Source organism: Entelurus aequoreus, linkage group LG08 (genome assembly GCF_033978785.1).
Source record: "Entelurus aequoreus isolate RoL-2023_Sb linkage group LG08, RoL_Eaeq_v1.1, whole genome shotgun sequence".
In the NCBI taxonomy this organism is placed as follows: Eukaryota; Metazoa; Chordata; class Actinopteri; order Syngnathiformes; family Syngnathidae; genus Entelurus; species Entelurus aequoreus.
This window is the reverse complement of record NC_084738.1, coordinates 29764097-29775577: the sequence shown is the minus strand read 5'-3', so window position 1 is coordinate 29775577 and position 11481 is coordinate 29764097.

Here is an 11481-nt window from a genome sequence, read left to right as displayed (position 1 = left end):
CTGGAGGTGACTATGATGTGTGCATTTTCCGCGCATGCGTACTAGGTCGCGTTGCGCCGGCGGACGGAGGCGGGAGGGGTTTTCAACGACCATTATGTGTGTGTGGACACGAATAAGGTTAGGTGGGATTTACCCTGGATAACCTTAGTGTAAACGGGGCCTTAGACTTCGTCTCAGTGTATCTACAAAACCAGGATTAAACTTTAAGTCACAGTCTTTTAGGGATTGAACAAAAAACACAACATGTAAACTCTTCTAGGTATCAAATACCTCCTTTGTCATGTCCGCGTATCAATCCAGAGCTAACTCCACAAACGTAAGAAACAGAGGTAAAAACTATTCAAAAGGGTTAAACTCACTTTTCTCGAGTTTGACGGAGACATTTTGGGGCAAGGAGGGTGCCAAATGACCATGTGTTTGACGCAGAAGACATAAAACGGCAGGTTTTAAGATTCATGTGGGTCGAGGAGGAGGAGCCACAGTCACCCATTATAAACCGTGTGCTTGCCTAACAGAATTGCTATTGTGACATCCAGTGGACACATTTAGAACAGCAGTTACTTTCATAAAAAAAAAAAAAAAGCAGCTCATTTTAATACTTGGCAAACTCATCATGCAGGCTGGATAACAACTGATTGTGGGCCTGATTCGGCCTGTGGGCCGTAGGTGTGACACCCCTGCTGTAGTCACTAAGATTTTAGTCTGTTTTTGACAGTCCCTCAAGTCATTCTAGACCAGTGGTTCTTAACCTTGTTGAAGGTACCGAACCCACCAGTTTCATATACGCATTCACCGAACCCTTCTTTAGTGAAAAATAAATGGTAAATGGGTTACACTTGTATAGCGCTTTTCTACCTTCAAGGTACTCAAAGCGCTTTGACACTATTTTCACATTCACCCATACACACACTGATGGCGGGAGCTGCCATGCAAGGCGCTAACCCCAACCCATCAGGAGCAAGGGTGGAGTGTCTTGCTCAAGGACACAACGGATGTGGCGAGGTTGGTAGAAGGTGGGGATCGAACCAGGAACCCTCAGGTTGCTGGCATGGCCGCTCTCCCAATTGCGCCGCCCCAGAATTTTTTATTTTTTTTTCAAATTCAAGACAATGTTATGTTTTTTTTACTGGTGCACAAAATGAACCGTTCATGAACATAACTTTGTTCAAAGAACAAAACCAACACAGGGCATGAACTCACAACAAATTACACGCCTGCAATTCAGATGGAAAATTAGAGGGAACATTGTTTGGTGGGTATCCATAATACGCCGATATGGAGAAGTTTGTTGACCTCTGCGGCGGAGGTTCCGCCGAACCCCTGAGGCCGACTCACAGAACCCCTAGGGTTTGATCGAACCCACGTTAAGAACCACTGTTCTAGACTCTGGCAACAGGACTTTAAAGCTGTATCTATTATTTAGGAAAAGATCTGTGTGGTGAAATAGCTTCTCTATTGCGGCAAAAGCGGTGTTACGGCCCACGATTCCACAGTTCAGCCATTGCTATGTCACATGATGCACCTTCACACCAGTGAGAACCCTGCAAGTTTAGATCAGCCGCAAAGATCTAGCAGCAAGTATGTGCTTACTTTTGTATTTGCACCATCAATTAAGGAGACCAAACAATTAGGCCTTTTTGTGCATTTTCCCCCTGATGAGTTAGCAGCTTGCATGCACTTTTAAAACTGAAGTGTCCTTTAAGTTCATCACCACTTGAATTCTGAAGGGGAACACAGCAAAGTTGTACATTGGGTTAAAGTGCTGCTGTGTCCTTCCCCTGAGTGAAGTGCTGGTGAATGTGTCCGTACTGCATGTGCGTTTTTGTGTTTGAGCAGCAGGCAACGTGGCTTTAGGATCAATAAACAGCTGCTAGATCTCCTCAGCCACAGTAGAATACATCTCCCCATGGAGCAGAGGTCATGTTGCAGCATTTCTCAAAAGCTGCTAAGTCGATCTAAAAATTAAGTAAATGCGTGAGGCTTCATGTTCTTTTGAAGAACATCTCAGGAATGGACCATGTCAGTGTCATCATCATCTGGGAATATTAAAGGTGGTGTTGGGGACCAGAGAGCTTTAAGACCGTGGGACCACATACTGAAAAACCAATAGCATTTGATATTTTAAGGCTTAAAGGGGAACTGCACTTTTTTTTTTTTTTTTTTTTTGCCTATCGTTCACATTATGAGAGACAAGAAGACAAAAGTTGTGTCAGGTTCAAACACTGATGACATCTATTAAACCAGACAAGAAGCAAGGAATTAAACAGAGACATAATTAAATTTGGCTCAATTGAGGAGAGCGCGTCTGGGCTGTACTCTTGTACAGTCTCCATCACGCTCCGGCGAAAGATTGTACGCCTCCTCTTTTATTTGGACTTTCCCTGATTACATGGCAACAGCTGTTTCTAAGGGACAGGGGTCGTAAACAGTCATCGCCTTTGATTAAAACAGTTCAAAGAAAAGGTCGTAACACAGTTCAAAGAAGCGGTGCCTGGAGGGGAGTCTGGTCCTGCTTCCTCTTCGCTTTGTAGATCTCGGGTCCAGACAATATCCTTCTGTTGATTACAATACATGAAAGAAACAGAACACCTTCATGTTGCTTCCTATCCTACACAGTGGATTTTTACAAGCCTTCTGCTTAGTAGGATTAAAGACAGCTTTTGTCGGGAACTCATTGAAACACAAAGTTTTGTGATAACTTAGATACAATTATTCTGACAAGTTGTTTTTGTCTTAATTTGCATCCTAACTTGTAATAATCGGCTCGTTCTAGATGGCTAGCAATGCAGCTAATGGGAGCAATTCATTCTGCCTCTAAGTCACTTTAAAAATACCTCATTTACGTCCTGTAACCTGTATAATAACCAAACTATAGCAACATTGTTATTGTAAGCGCAAACACTGAGGAACTAGTTTGCTAGCATAGTAACAAATCGCCATGCTACGGCATTAGCCGTAAGCTAGCAACTGCGTCACCAGCTGAATGGCTTTTGAGTTTGTAATACACAACACAATGCGATAAGACATCAATCTGTACTGACTGAAAAACATGAACAATCATATTACAGTGTATGTAAAGTATTAACCTTACATTTCATGTTTTCTTTGTACACAGCTAGCCCGACAGCGTAATGTACTGTAGTTGTATGGTGATGATCGATAATAGAGTGATTTACTCGATAGACAGTTGTCCGTTTGGTCCAGCTGGCCATGGACGTTTCTAGTTAATTTGGGTAAGCACGCCATTTATGTCGGCATAGCTTGGCTCAAAGTTCCACATTTGCAGCGTTACAGTCGCACCGACCTCACTCTCCCGGCTTCTGTCTGCTCCAAAGGCTCACCCTTCTTTCGTACTGACTTCTAAGAAGCAGCAGTTCATCCTCAGTATGCTCAGCTTCAAAAAAGATAAGGATCCTTATTTGTCCAAAATAGTTGTCTTCGTTGTTTGTTACCAAGTCTGCCATGATTACAACACACATTTCCGGAAGTAGGAACACACATTTGTTGCCAGAAGTCGGAAGTGCGTTGCTATGGAAACAGAAATCAATGCGCTGAGGAAAGAAGTTCCGGTATTGATTAAAATCACTAAAATATGGTAAATATTGAACATATTACATATTGTTATGCCGTGTCTGTTACTACATTATACTGTATATAGACTTGCAGTGTGTATATAAAACATTGACGGAGGGTTTTGAAGTTGTTTTAAAGGGCTTTGAAGGCTACAACAGTGACTCCCATTAGCCCCATCTTCTAAGCGTTTATCATATTTAAAATCTCCCCCAAAAAGACATGTGTGTTCTTGTTTTTTTATAAGGATTGTGAACGATAGGTACAATAAAAAAAAATGCAGTTCCCCATTTAAAAAAGACATTTTCAAAGTTTGTATTTCAAATGATATATAAGACAAAACTTTGTCAGCCTTGTGGTATGTGAACATTAATTATTGCTACTAATCTTTGTTGTTAGTCATTGCTGTTTTTTACCTTTGTGGTTTTTTTCCTCCCCATTTTAGCCTTCCATCCATCCATTTTCTACCGCTTGTCTATCTCAGCTGCACACGGGCGGAAGGCGGGGTACACCCTGGACAAGTCGCCACCTCATCGCACGTTATTTTGTATAATTCATTTATTTTGTTTTATTTGTGCTGCAGGCCGATACAATACTAATTTTACCGTGGTAAATAAATAAAAAACAAGTCATAAGGCACAAATGATGAAAAAAAAGATAAAAAATACGCTATATACTGCTTTTTGCAGATGATGTGGTCCTGATGGCTTCATCTGGCCAGGATCTTCAGCTCTCACTGGATCGGTTCGCAGCTGAGTGTGAAGCGACTGGGATGAGAATCAGCACCTCCAAGTCCGAGTCCATGGTTCTCGCCCGGAAAAGGGTGGAGTGCCATCTCCGGGTTGGGGAGGAGACCCTGCCCCAAGTGGAGGAGTTCAAGTACCTCGGAGTCTTGTTCACGAGTGAGGGAAGAGTGGATCGTGAGATCGACAGGCGGATCGGTGCGGCGTCTTCAGTAATGCGGACGCTGTATCGATCCGTTGTGGTGAAGAAGGAGCTGAGCCGGAAGGCAAAGCTCTCAATTTACCGGTCGATCTACGTTCCCATCCTCACCTATGGTCATGAGCTTTGGGTTATGACCGAAAGGACAATATCACGGGTACAAGCGGCCGAAATGAGTTTCCTCTGCAGAGTGGCGGGGTTCTACCTTAAAGATAGGGTGAGAAGCTCTGCCATCCGGGGGGAGCTCAAAGAAAAGCCGCTGCTATTCCACATCGAGAACAGCCAGATGAGGTGGTTCGGGCATCTGGTCAGGATGCCACCCGAACGCCTCCCTGGGGAGGTGTTTAGGGCACGTCCGACCGGTAGGAGGCCACGGGGAAGACCCAGGACACGTTGGGAAGACTATGTCTCCCGGCTGGCCTGGGAACGCCTCGGGATCTCCCGGGAAAAGCTGGACGAAGTGGCTGGGGAGAGGGAAGTCTGGGCTTCCCTGCTTAGGCTGCTGCCCCCGCGACCCGACCTCGGATGAGCGGAAGAAGATGGATGGATGGATATGTACAGTATAGTTATATTTACAATACTTAAAGGAGAAAAAAAAACGTGTGCCAGATTTATGTTAAGAGGAAACAACATGCGTTATTATGCATTACTGTTATGAAATAATATAGAATTTCCATATTATTAGTGTTATAGAAATAATTACATCAAGCCTTAAACTTTACAGTTTTCGCCATTGTGATTGCGTTTTGTTTAATTTAATTTTCAAAATGTTTTATCTATTCATTTATTAGAACGTGGTAACACTTGGTGTTAGCTGCATAAAACCCCCAGCTAACACCAATATAATACACACACTGATTGATTGATTGATTGAAACTTTTATTAGTAGATTGCACAGTGTAGTACATATTCCGTACAATTGACCACTAAATGGTAACACCCGAATACGTTTTTCAACTTGTTCACACATTAATCAATTCGTGGTACATGAGTTACCAACACAATATTGGGTATGCCAGAATCAAAGTGCATTATTATTTGTATTATTCTTATCAGTTGTAGTATTAGTATTTAAACATAAATAATTACATCAAGCCTTAAGCTTTTTCTCAAATCCCTTTTTTTTTTGTGTTTTATTTTCCAACTGTATTTTTTAATATTTTAATTATTTTATTTTAAACTTTTTAGAATGTGCTACAGGCTACTAAAAACAAGCTGCGGGCCACAAATGGCCACCATCATGGATTTTGGACACCCCTTCTGTAAGTAAGTCAGTCTCTTAAAGTATTCACTTCCTGTCGCTGAGCGTTTAAAACAGACTATTTCAGGGATTGTTAGGGATTCTGCGCTGCAGATGGGTTAATTGTGGTAAAATGTATAAACAGATGATGGATTACAGCCCAGATTAAAATTTTAAATGATCAATTGTGTACTCACCTTTAATAGTGACGACATATTATGACTCCAAGAACCCATTCTGTTTTTTATTGATTTGTCTTCAGCCATGTTGTACTGAGCAGCCAGGACCACTTTTCTACATTGCAGGATAAAGTTCCACTTCATCTGCATATGTTGTGTCCCTGTCATCAATCACAGCACAAATAATCCAAAGTGGGGAAAAAGGCAAAACACAAGTTACATTTCAAAGATGCTCACTTGGCTGAAGTCTTGCACGACATCAAGATTGAGGCTAATTTGGCCTCTGGAGAGGCACATTTTTCCAAAGACTTTGGGTAAAATATCAGATTATTTATGTCCAGTAAATTAAACTATAGTGATACCTCAATTTTCCTTGAAGGTCAGTTGAAGACAAAGTCGTACCAAAAACAAGGCAATTTTTTTTCCATAAGAAATAATTGAATAGCTTAATTTGAGTTTTACATGTGGAAAACAATGCAAAATACATAAATAATACAAATGAAATAGATAAATGAACATACAACACTCATTTTACCTTCTCACTTTCTTTTGAAAAAGTGCTATATTTTAAAAAATCAATAAATATATTTTTGAATAACATTGGGTGCCAGTTCTATGATGAACTATATTCCTTCATAAAATAGATAAACAGCTCCGATCAATTTTTATATTACTTAAAAGAAAACTGGTTCGGTTGAATAAAATGCTACCCAAACATTTAATAAAGTCAAATACAAATAAGGGAATAGATCTGTACAGCAGATATGGGCGTCTACATCAACAATGTGATTTGCCTGGCTGGACAGGAGAGTTAAAAAAATAAAAATAAATACAACATTTAAAATCAATTTAGAATTGCGACTTATTTATTTTTTTGACACCCCTACTATCTATCAATCCATCCATCTATGTAAATATACGTTATGTACAGAACTTAACTGTTTTATCTAAAGTCCCATCAGGGTTTATTTTGATGGGAAAATGTGTCACAGAGCAATACACCATGGCTTATGGATGTTGATCAAAGCTAATAAAATGTACCAATATTCCAAGCTATTATGTATTTTGCATTATTTATCATTTGCGCTCCACAATATGTGACACATCTGTTCCCACCAGATGTTTGTATCATCTGTCTAGAGAAAAAAAAATCCAACTTTGCAATAGCAGATGTGCTGTATGTCAAATTTATCACCATTTAACAAACAGGTAGACGTTTTTTTAAGAGGGGATTGGGGTTGGGGGCCCATGTTTGTGCATTCAGAAAAGGTCACAGACCGTCACATGAATTCTAAATGACTGGAAACCACATTGTTGTCTGCGCATCATAAAAAGGCTGCAGGGTTGGATGCTTGTTGACCATCTTAAACGTCAAATCTTGCCTATGTTGTTTGTTCTTCTCATTACAGCTCAAGCATTATTTGGGTAAGAGGGTGCAGTGTTAAGGATGAGTATTACCCTTTTTAGTGGAGGTGTCCAAAGTGTGGTCTGCGGTTGTTGTTTTTTTTTATTGGCCTGCAGCACATTCTAAAAATACAATTAAACAACAAAATAATACAAAAACATAAAAAAAAACATTAAAAAAGGAAAAGAAAGCATGAGTAATTTACTGAGAATATTGTAATAATTTTATGAGACTAAAGTCATATTATTATGTGGACAAATACACCATATTTTTCGGAGGATAAGTCGCTCCGGAGTATAAGTCACACCGGCCGAAAATGCACAATAAAGAAGGAAAAAAACATTTATACGTCACACTGGAGTATAAGTCACATTTTTGGGGGAAATTTATTTGATAAAACCCAACACCAAGAATAGACATTTGAGAGGCAATGTAAAATAAATAAAGAATAGTGAACAACAGGCTGAATAAGTGTACGTTATATGACGCACAAATAACCAACTGAGAACGTGCCTGGTATGTTAACGCAACACATCATGGCAAGAGTCATTCAAATAACTATAACATACCAAACAATCTGTCACTCCCGATCGCTAAATCTGATGAAATCTTCCTCCCGGTGTCGCCTCTGGTATGTCCTTTCTTTCTGCTGTTCGATTGCTGTTCTCTGCTGCATATTTCACTACGTCCAGCTTGTAATCTGCAGTATAGGATTTCCTTTTCGGTGCCATTTTTGTTCAGTCCTTCTCAGTTTTTATAAGTTACCGCCAATGTTGATGTGATCCATTTTAATAGCTACGGCAGTAGCATATAGCATATAGCAGTTAGCATCCCATGACCCACAATGCACTTCTGCCATGACCCTCCCCCGCCGAATTCTTATTGGTTGACGTGTGAGTGACGATTGCTGCCATTTGCTTCGTCTCTTACGCGAATTAGATAAATAATATTATTTGATATTTTACGGTAATGTGTTAATAATTTCACACATAAGTCGCTCCAGAGTATATGTCGCACCCACGGCAAAACTATGAAAAAAACTACGACTTAAAATACGAAAAATACGGTAACCAAGAAGCAAAAAGTTTACTGCTCTGTAGTCACTGACTCCTGTTCTCCATGGCTTCTCCAGGACAGGAACAATGGTGAAGGATTTAAAGCAGACATGACTCCAGAAAAAAAAGCAACAATTTATTTATAGTATTAATAGCTCATTTGGAATTTGATGCCTGCAACGTGTTTAAAAAAAGCTGGCACAAGTGGCAAAAAAGACTGAGAAAGTTGAGGAATGCTCATCAAACACTTATTTGTAACATCCCACAGGTGAACAGGCTAATTGGGAACAGGTGGGTGGCATGATTGGGTATAAAATCAGCTTCCATGAAATGCTCAGTCATTCACAAACAAGGATGGGACGAGGGTCACCACTTTGTGAACAAATGCGTAAGCAAATTGTTGAACAGTTTAAGAACAACATTTCTCAACGAGCTATTGCAAGGAATTTAGGGATTTCACCATCTACGGTCCGTAATATCATCAAAAGTTTCAGAGAATCTAGAGAAATCACTGCACGTAAGCAGCTAAGCCCGTGACCTTCGATCCCTCAGGCGGTACTGCATCAACATCAGTGTGTAAAGGATATCACCACATGGGCTCAGGAACACTTCAGAAAACCACTGTCAGTAACTACAGTTTGTCGCTACATCTGTTAGTGCAAGTTAAAACTCTATTATGCAAAGAGAAAGCCATTTATCAACAACACCCAGAAACGCCGCCGGCTTCGCTGGGCCCGTGCTCATCTAAGATGGACTGATGCAAAGTGGAAAAGTGTTCTGTGGTCTAACAAGTCCACATTTCAAATTGTTTTTGGAAACCGTTGACGTCGTGTCCTTTGGACCAAAGAGGAAAAGAACCATTCGGACTGTTATAGGCGCAAAGTTAAAAAAACAGCCTCTGTGATGGTATGGGGGTGTATTAGTGCCCAAGGCATGGGTAACTTACACATCTGTGAAGGCGCCATTAATGCTGAAAGGTACATACAGGTTTTGGAGCAACATATGTTGCCATCCAAGCAACGTTATTTCATCAAGACAATGCCAAGCCAGTTTCTGCACGTGTTACAACAGCGTGGCTTCATAGTAAAAGAGTGCGGGTACTAGACTGGCCTGTTTACTGAGTGTTGTTAAAAGGAAAGGCCAAGTAACACAGTGGTAAAAACGCCCCTGTGCCAACTTTTTTTGCAATGTGTTGCTGCCATTAAATTCTAAGTTAATGATTATTAACAAAAAAAAAAATGTTTCTCAGTTCGGACATTAAATATCTTGTCTTTGCAGTGTATACAGAGCCCTTATGTGGGCTCTGTACCGCAGATGTCGTCGTGACTTGTGCAGCCCTTTGAGACACTTGTGATTTAGGGCTTTATAAATAAAAATGGATTGATTGATTGATATTCAATTCAATATAAGTTGAAAAAGATTTGCAAATCATTGTATTCTGTTTTTATTTACGATTTACACAACGTGCCAACTTCACTAGTTTTGGGTTTTGTAGGATTGAACTTACAAAAAAAAAATAAAAAAAATTCACTTATAAAAACAGCGTTGACATTTTTAGTAAAACATGCCTCCACCCTTCCAATAGTAAAAAACATAAATAAATGCTGAATCCAGAATTGAATCACGTGTTCCTTATCCCATTTCTGACAATTGATGTTACTATGTTACTAAATACAGGGATGTAGGCTCTTTGAGAAAAGACCCTGAAATAACATTTTGAAAATCAAGATTACATTTCCTGCAATTGGGTGCAGTTTTACACTATATCTTACCTTTGGATGTCTTCTCCTCGACAACCTCTTTTGTCCCATGTTATGTACCACATCATTTTTAGTAGACAATTTACTAACATTATTATCATTGCAAATGTACTGTGCAATTCTATGACATGCTTGCAAAGACCTATATGTAAACTATTTAACTATCTATAAACTATTTCCCATGTGGCAACTCTATCCTGTAGCCACGCCCTCTCAGGTAATATACTTTCGGTGTTGTGACCTCTGTTTACAATCTGTTCCATCAAAAATATAGCTTATCACTGGCTACTAATAAATACTCTAAAACACAAGTGTCAAACTCAAGGCCCCGGGGCCAAATCTGGCCCGCCACATTATTTTATGTGGCCCGCGAAAGCCTTGAAATAATGTGCGTTAATAAAATGCTTAATCTTTTCTTATAATTGTTCTTTCCCTTTTGACATTAAAAATCATGTACTGCATGCAATTACATATCTTTCAAAATTCAATATTATCAAAATCAAAATATTATATTATCATGTATTCCAAAAATATTTGTTGTTAAAATAAAGAAATACTGTACTTAAATATCTGCTTGATTTATGATTTCAAAACAAATGATCAATCAAATTGTAGACTGTAAAATTGACAAAAGATTTTTACGTTTTTTTTTAACGTAAAATCAACTTTGGTACTGTTTTTTTTCCATATACAGTAAGACACTAAAACAACAAGATTTTACAGTAAACCCCCCCCCACCCCCCACCCCCCGCTAAAAACAGTGCTATTGTTTTTCCATTCCATTTGTTTAATTTCTTTATATGCTGCTTTTACTGTAACATTCTGGTGACTGAGCTGCCAGTTTTTAAAGTACAATTTAAATATTTTTTTTGCAGCTTATGTAAAAAATATATTGTTAATGTATATACAGCAGTGGTTCTTAAACTGGGTTCGATCAAACCTTAGGGGTTTGGTGAGTCGGCCTCAGGGGTTCGGCGGAGCCTCCGCCGCGGACGTCAGGACACACCCGACTCATCGTGTAAAAAAAAACTTCTCCCTATCAGCGTATTATGGATACCCCCCAAACAATGTTCCCTCTAATTTTGTATCTGAATTGCAGGTGTGTAATTTGTTGTGAGTTCATGCCCTGTGTTGGTTTTGTTCTTTGAACAAGGTGATGTTCATGCACGGTTCATTTTGTGCACCAGTAAAAAAAACATAACTTTGTCTTGAATTTGAAAAAAACAACAACATTTTGGGGGCGGCGCAGTTGGGAGAGCGGCCGTGCCAGCAAGTTGAGGGTTCCTGGTTTGATCCCCACCTTCTACCAACCTCGTCACGTCTGTTGTGG